Genomic DNA, 9,087 nt, shown 5'->3' on the forward strand with positions numbered 1-9,087 from the left:
AGCATGATGTTGTAATTTTTCTTGGTTCAGACTTCTAAATTAAATCTGCTTAGAAAAAGACTAAAAAAAGAAAAAAAAATTTAAGTCTTTCTCTTGAATCATGGAAGACTTTTCTTATTTTTCTTCACCTATTGGCTAGCCTTATTCTTTGTTAACAAATCCAGTCTTTGGATAGTTACTCAAGGGCCAAAAACAAAACAAACAAACAAACAAAAAAAAACAAAAAAAAAAACACCCTAGAAACTGGGTACTTAAGCAATAAGAACTCAGACACTTGTGGTTTGAAACAAATGCACTGACAGAGAGCACAGCCCCTGAAATTTCACATATGAAGCCAACACCAACGATCCACTTTGATGAATAAATGTTAATACTATTTTCTTTGACTCATAGTGTATGCATTTAATATTCTCTTTGGCTTTACTTATAGAGAGTTTCTCTCTTTCTTATTTTTTTTTTTAAGGGTAAATGTGTGGGAATTTCCCAACCACATTGTTCCACTTCATATCTTCTTCTTTCTCTTCTGATTTTATTTTCACTGCAGGCCAGAGGGAAGGCAAATGTGTATTGTCTGGTAGCCTATGGGTACCGAGGAGAAACTGACTGGGGCCTGCTACAACAAGGCATGCATCTGAAACCAGTAGGACTCTCACGTGTACATGGTACTGGCTAGCAAAAGCAGAGTCCTAAAACATCTAACACCTCTTATAGCTGCGTTTTATTAATCTGTAAACACAAGTATAAGATGTCTCACATAAAAAAGTGGGTGACCTACCTTTGCAAGGTAAATGGGGAAATATGAATATGCATTTGTATTTATTTATATTTGTATTAAAATATTGGAAAGATACACAAAAAACTATGAAATTGATTCCTGAAGAAGAAAAAAGAAGAGTAAAGGACTATCCTCCAATGACCATTTGCTAATTTTGTCTGGCCTCTTTCTTTATTTCTTCAATAATTAATCTATGGTCATGCACTTAATTAGAGAAGGCTGAACCACCCCAAAACCTAGGCTGAGAGCACACTCACCCTCCCCAAAAGTATGAGCTTGTTTCTCCTTAGTTTCATTAATGCCATGCAAATTCTGAAATGATACTAAGCAAGAGCAAGATTTTGAATGTTATCACACCACCAGCTGAGAAATCTCAATATACATTGTTATTTCACTGACATTCGGCACAGGGCAAAGCAAACGTGGCGTTTCAAAGCCGAGCAAGTTAAAGCTTCGCAAGAGAAGTCTGTAGCCACAGCTTCCTGAGTCCTGTTTACATATCTCATTCGTTAAACCAGATTCCTCCCAGAACTCATCTCACCAAAGTTCGTGTTTGATTCCACTCTGGTTTGCATCTCTGTGAAAACACTTCAGTGGTCAAGGTGCAGGAGGGCCGCTGAGCTGGTTAAAACACACATCGAATCAGGAATTGCTGCCCCACAGCTGCCTGGGGATGGAACGGTTAACCAAGTGCCAAAGCTCTGTACAGAACCTCAACACCAAAGGTTTTAAGAGGCAAGGTTTCAGGAGAAATGTTTAGAAGCTGCATACCACACAGCTGGAAAATGAAGGCTGAGCTATTTTCTGGGGAATTTGAATTACGTGTACAGCCAATCAGGAACAATAAATAGATTTGTGTCCAGTTATCATAATTCCCCCTAGGTACAGATGGATTTACAGTGGATACAGCATTTCCTATACATTCTCTCTTGCTAAGCCTCAAAACAGTTCTGTGCGGCAAACAGGGCTGCTACGTTTGTGCTGTTTTAGAGCTAAGAGCTCCAAGGCCTGGGAGATGAAATGGTTTGTCCCTTTGAACCAGATACACGTGGCAAGCTGGAACTCCCAAGTAGGTTTTCTGAGGATACTTTCTACTGAGCAGGCTGCCTCGGGCCTTCAGATCCAGTCACTGAATTAAGGAATTCGCCCACTTAGCCAACTTTCCATTGGACAAACGTGAGCGTCCTATTCATCTAATATTGAGCTTTCCATCAGGCTATTTGCATTGTACTGAAACGCAAAAGATACATTCCCATCATTAAGTAACTTGTGACAGTGATGGCATTTTAGGTCTCTTTCGCCTCCTGCCTGTGTTCTCTTTTCATTTTTTTCACAGCCTTTGTAACTCAGGCTGCATTAGCAATTAGAGGAGGCTTGAAACTAGGTATATGGTAACCAGGGTCTGGAGGGTGGCATCCAGCCCCTATTTCTAGGCTTTTGGGAAGATCTGACAATAGGAGCAGTCCAGTCGGGCCACTGTGTTCTCCACAGCGTCAATTTATTTTCCTGAAAACATTTGTCCTTGCTACAAGTGGATTAGAGGTTAGAATGCAGGATTGGCAGGCAGGATTTGTGGTTTCTATTATTAGCCCTGCCACAGTTTTATCACACAAGGGTGAGCCCTGAGCAATGTGGTTTATTGGAGAGAGAACTTGATTGGGAGACGGTGCCGGCCTTCCTGTGAATGAGAGAGGGGTAAGCGCCATAGCCAAGCTCCAGCAGAGGGTGAGGGTCCACAGGACAATGTCGTTGGGTGCCAGTGTTGATAAGACTCATGTCCACAAGTCCTCTCTGGACAGGGGAATTGCAAGGAGATCTTATTAGGCCTCCTCTCCCCAACTTTCTACAGTAGGAACAAACTTTTAGGAAGGCCTGTTCAAGGAAGAGTGGAAGACCCTGAGATTGATTTCCCAATGTGCTTTGGGATCTGTGCACAATCCTATAGGTTTCCATCAGTGAGTGAATGTGTGTGTGTGTGTGTGTGTGTGTGTGTGTGTGTGTGTACAGGCGCGCATGCATGTAGCAGGCCAAAAGAACACTAAGGTTGTTTGGAGAAGTAGGGATGAAGGTGGTCGTGGTGTGTTCTCAGACGATCACTGGTGTTTCCTTGACCACAAATATCATACTTCAGGCTGGATCAAAGAATCTAGGTAGAGAAGGGGAGAAAAAGAATCTTACGTGTGCTCAACTCTGAAAGAGATCTATATTAGCCTTCAGAGCTTAAAAAGATGAAGTAAATCAAATATGTTCAAAACACAATGTGTCAGCCCTGCATTGCTTCAGACAACATAGCCCCAACACCTCTCCACATTGCTAAGAACACCCATGGGCACATACACTCAGTCCTAATCCAAAGCCCCAGGACCTCATGTTACCCTAGGCAGTTGAGACAAAGAACTTTGACCCTGGATTCTGAGTCTCGGCACCTATGACTTACTTTTCTGGCCCCAACCCATCTTTATTTGATAACTGGGATGTTTGCCTTTTCCATCAATGAAGCGCCGTGTGACTGCTCTACCTGCTAACCCAGCCCCTCTGGGAATGAACGCAATGAATTCTAATTAATTCACTTATCCAGTCAAGAAATATATACCTGCCTGCTTATTATGTGCCAAACACTGTGCTAAGCCTAAGGATAAAGGAGCAATGATAAAACAAGACAAAAACACATGGTGTTTGCCAAAGGGGAGACAGATGCCATCCGCCTGCCTTCCCGGACTTTTCAATATTGCCCACTGTCCAAGTCTCTCTCCGTTTCTGGGAATTTTGAAGAATTCTTGCTCTAGATCCAGACCTCCTCCTAGAACCTGTGGTGGGCCACCCCCCCCCAAATGCTGCCCTTCACTGTGACAGCCCACTCAGTTCCTTCAGACCACAATGACCTCGTCAGAACTCAGTGATAAGATTCTGACACTTGGGCTCTTAGCAATGGCCCTAATGTATAAGAAAATTTCATTCATTTTCAAAGAAAAATTTTAAAAGCAAAACTAGTCCTAAATTTGTGGAAACAGGACAGATCCATTCAGGGAAAGGAGAGTCCTGAGGCAGCCCAGGGCTGGTGTTTCATAGGTCCCTCCTTTCTATTCTCCCTATAAGATGGCATGGGTGTTATCGACTGAATATTTGTGTCCCTCCCAAGTTCATATGTGGAAGCCCTAACCCTCCGGTGTGACGGGTATTTGGAGATCGCCTTGGGAGGTGTTTAGGTTTAGATGCGGTCTTGAGGGTGGAGCCCCCATAATGGGGTTGGTGCTCTTAGAAGAAGAGACCAGACCAGAGCATTCACTCTCTGTCCCTCCCCCTGGCACCCCTGCCGATTGTGTGAGGACACAGTGAAAAGGCATCTGTCTGCAAACCAGGAAGCTGGCCCTCACCAGACACTGAATCTGCCAGCACCCTAATCTTGGACTTCCCAGCCTTCAGACTGTGAGAACTGTGAGAAATAAATGCCCATTGTGTAAGCCACCCTGTCCATGGCATTTCATGATGGGAGCCCAAGCTGACTTAGACAGAGGGTACTCAGAAGACACTGTTGTGAAGGTCAGGAAACCTGGTCCTTGGCTCAACCACTAACCCTGTCACCTGTGTCACTGTCTAGAGGTCACTGTGAGGAGTCTGATTTGCTTAGGATTGGGGTGAGGCTCAGCTGTGGGGTAAGAGTATCTGTTGAGCATGTTTATGGATTCTTTTCTGGAAGCTGAAAGTTTAGTGGTTTATTTTTTAGGTTATATCAAAAAGTTGCTTCTCTGTCAAAGCTACCACGTCCAGATGCCATGTACACTTTGTACATTATCTGTGACAGCCCAGCATCTTGCCCCTCTAGGTCATCCACTCTGGCTCTTGGATAACAAGCAAAGAAACCAGCTAGGAGAGTCAGGGCTCAATATGGAAGGGGGTGGGTATAAAAAGGGAGAGCGCGTGAGAATACATGACTGTGTTTGCAGCTGTGAATACATTTTTTTCTTGATTTTTCTTTTTTGTATTAATAGCATTCTATTCAAAAACACACATCTCCGGAGCACTTCTGACACAGAGGTATTTCTTTCTCCCAGTAATGAGCATATATACGAGGAGCCTGAATTCACTGTAGATTTCATTTAAGTAAAGCATAATTATGGCAGTATATTTTCATATGGTATTATGAAAAAAATTATATAATGCATTCTAAGATCAAATATAAATGATTGTGGATTAGCTGTATTTTTAAAGTATCTTTGCCATTGTTCATTGAGTAGAAGTGGTTTGGGTATCATCTGTGGTTTGCATTATCTGTGCTTTTTCTCCACGGGGACATATAGTAATTGAAAGTTGAGTACAGACTTTATGACTATGTTTTTGAATTGACCAAATCATCTTACAGTTGCTTTGTAAAGCTTAATTAATGCTTCTTAAATGCTTTAAGATCTTATTAAAGGCCTGGAAAGAAAGTTTTATTCTGAATTCTAAAATATTAGACTTCCACATTAGCTCTACAAAGAATATGAGATTTCTTTTATGTCAAAATCTGCTAAAGCAAAGTAGGAAAGGAAAGAATTGAGGAGATGATCCTGTCCAAAATAAAACATAAATGATGACATTTCCACTCTGCTCCTTTGTGCAACGCATTGCCTAGGAGAATCATTCCTATCTTCAAAGCTCCTGTAATTTACATCTTAGAATTCATAATGCCTCATTGTGTGCCATGCTTACCAAAAGATGACCTCCCACATTCAATCAGAGAAGTTTCCTATGCAATTTACTCAAAGCCTGTATGCATAAAGGGAAAAAAAGTAATGCTAAAATACTCTTCCTGAATCCTTATGTACAGTTTCCACTTCAGTGATAAATGTGAAATAAAGAGATTCCAATTTCTTTGTTAATAATAGTCTCTTTAAACCAATGAGATACATATTATTCAACAATAAATTAAATGGGCTGGGTTTGATTATCAATTATGAAGAAGAAACTATTTATTTTTTTAAATTATTTGAAAAATAGATCATTCTTCTACCTGGAATGGCTAAAAACCATAATAATAACAACCCCCTTTATTCATTCTATTCAGGATAAAAGTCTTTGTAGAAATGTTAGGCAACTGTTTTGTTTTTGTCATATTCTTCTTTTGTATGTAAGGCATTCAACAGAATAATTGTTTAAAGAAATGACAAGAACATAATTTTTTGCAAAAAAAAAAATCTTGGCTCACCACCATTTTGCTATGTAGATGTGTATGTAGTAAGGATTTTTAAAAACTTAATTAAAGACTGGATTGCTAAAAGGGATTCAAAATCATGATGGTGATTCAGGAATATCAAATGGGAACATTTTCATGAGAGAAAACAACGAGTATCCAAAGGACCTCCACAGATTAAACTCTCTCTTGTTTGGAATACCACCCTCCCACCACCACTCAACACCACCCTAATATCTTCTTCAAGGTCTATCTAAGATGTCCCTTTTCCTGCCTTTTTTTTTTTTTTTTTTTTTTTTGCAAACCTACACAGAGTTAGTCACTCCCTTCTGAGAGCCAGGCCATGGACTGAGATACCAAGACCAATAGGAAACAGCCTCTGCTCTGCTCCTGAAATGGGGGAGGAAACCATAATTAGATAAATTATAGTCAAACACAGAAGACATCATTAGAATATGATCAAGTGGGGTCTAGGCAAAAACAGGAACATATATTTATAAATCTTGATGTTTCCACAAAACTCTCTCCATACTTCTACCCTATCAGTTTATTTGTATTCAGGTCAATCTCAAAAGTATACATTTAGTTTTCCTCTACGGGCTAGGCACACCAAGCCTCACCCTGGTTCTGATCCAAAGGTAACCCTTGCCATAATGTACGCAGAGCCTGGCACAAGCCCAAAAAACATATAAGAGGAGCTTGATGAATTTTGTTAAATAAACAAACAAAAACGAATTACTGAATGAACTCATGTTGGCAAACAGGGGAGGCTTTGAAAAGTACAATGCAAAACATATTCTTTTGGATGTAACTGGGCATGGCTCAGGAAGTTGATGCATATCTGGATGCACAGAACCTGTGGTTTCATTTGGTCCTTCTCAACACTCTGTCTATAACTTATAATCGCTCGGGACAATTTAACTTTTCAAAACTCCTAAATCTTGACAACAATTGGAGAAAATCGAAACAAAGTGAAGGAACCAGGCAACAGTTTGTAGGAGTTACTGTTGAAGAATTTTTAGTGCTCGGAGAGATTTAGCCTGAAAAATGAGAATTTAAACATAAATTTTAATAATTTTAGGAAAATATTTATAGCAGCCTTAGTTGTGATAGTTGAAAACAAGAAACAACTCAAATATCCATCAACAGGATGATGGACAAACAGTTTGTAGTATTTTCATGCCAAATAAAAAGGAATAAACTTCTGATATATGTAGCAATGAGCATGAACCTCAAAAACATTGAGTGAAAAATGCCAGACGCAAAAAAGTACATACTGATTGACCGCACCTCTATGAAGTTCAAGAAAAGACAAAACTAATCTCTGCTGATAGAGTAGTGGTTGCCTGGGAGTGTGGAGGAACTGACTGGGAAAGAGCAGAAGGGGACTTTCTGGGATGATGGAAAGGTTTTACATCTTATATTGAGTGGTGATTACATGGGTACATACAATTGTCAAAATCCCCTGAACCGAACCCTTACGGCCAGTACATTGTATATAAATTGTACCACAATAATAGAAAAACAATCTTAGGAACATTGCACATGTTCTAATTATGGTTTCCTTTCCAGAATTTTTATTTAAAATGTAATCTTAGAATCCTCACCTTTAGTTTGCAGAATTTTAAACATGCTTCTTGAAATCCATATCATTTTTGTAAATTATACCACAATATATATGTGTATAATTATATATATTGTGGTATAATATAATCGGGTTAAAATGTTTAGTGTAGATAAGATGTGGCGCTAAACCGACTAATGACAGAGCCTTTTGCCATATCAGATTCTATTCAGAAACTAGAGGAACTTGGTTTGATATATTTCTTTTTTGTGAATTAGTTCAGATGGAGCAGTGTGTTCTCTCCTTTATAAGCACTCACACAGATTACAGGCATATCTATAGGACACTGAGTTTCTGCCCTTGGAGATGGCGAGGCCTCGTGCTGACTCACTCACACCCTCTCACCTAGCCTTCCATAACCCAGCGCACACATTTGTAAGGCAGTTGGTGCAGGTTAGGGATTTAATCTGTGGTGACTGGAGCTGAACTTCTCTCTCACTAAGTGTATTTGACTGTACGGAAATGAGAGCCCTGACCCTGGCTTCATTAGCACTCTCCTCCAAACAGCTATGTGAATCAGCTGCTGGCACATACCAATAATAAACTGAAAATATGTTGGGTTGATGGTGGTATTAAGGTGCACATAAGGCCATTCTTTTCCCTTCAAGCTCTCTAATACCCAGGACCCCAGTCCCATCATCACTGCTGCCCTGCTTTTCCCTTTTGTGCCCCAAAATAAAGACACAAGTAGGAGGTGGAACTTTTAGTCCACACACAAGATTTTATGAGAAATGTCGCAATACTTCATTTTGTTCCAAAATCAAAATACATCTGAGCCTAAGTCCTCATCTTACTGGGCCTCCGTGTGTTGTACAAAAGCCCCTGGGAACTTACCTAGGTCACATCACTTGGGTGAAGCCCTCCTGTCTTCAGCCCAGACCAATTACTACCCATGTGCTCATTGTCTAAGCTCTCACAGTCCCTCAAGTTCAGACAGCTCTGCCATTCCTGCCAAGTTTGGCAGAGAGCTCTGCCAAAGCTGAAAAGACCCAGAGCCTAATATCCAGCCTCTCTAGCTACACCACATAGCCATTCCCCTCCAAGTTCTTCCCCAGGCTTCTTCAAGGAAGCTGGGTGTGGATCTCTGCTGTGCGAAGAACAAACTAAAGACCACCATTCTTTTTTTTTTTTTTTTAAAGATTTATTTATTTATTTGAGAGAGAGAGAATGAGAGAGAGTACATGAGAGGGGGGAGGGTCAGAGGGAGAAGCAGGCTCCCTTACTGAGCAGGGAGCCCGATGCAGGACTCGATCCCGGGACCCCGGGATCATGACCCAAGCCGAAGGCAGCCGCTTAACCAACTGAGCCACCCAGGCGCCCTAAAGACCTCCATTCTTTCTCAGTCTTAAAAAGTCCCTTCTATTCCCCTTGTGACAGGAATTGGGAAGGAAGAAGAGAGAAAAATAAGACAAAAATATGTAAATTAATATTTCAATTACGTAAACATATGCACATCTCCCTAATAATATCACCTGTATCAGTATATCAATCAATATAGCTGGTTTTGATTTGAAACTC

Source organism: Callorhinus ursinus, unplaced genomic scaffold, assembly GCF_003265705.2.
Source record: "Callorhinus ursinus isolate GAN/ISIS: 27379988/994484 unplaced genomic scaffold, GSC_fseal_2.0 scaffold1, whole genome shotgun sequence".
In the NCBI taxonomy this organism is placed as follows: Eukaryota; Metazoa; Chordata; class Mammalia; order Carnivora; family Otariidae; genus Callorhinus; species Callorhinus ursinus.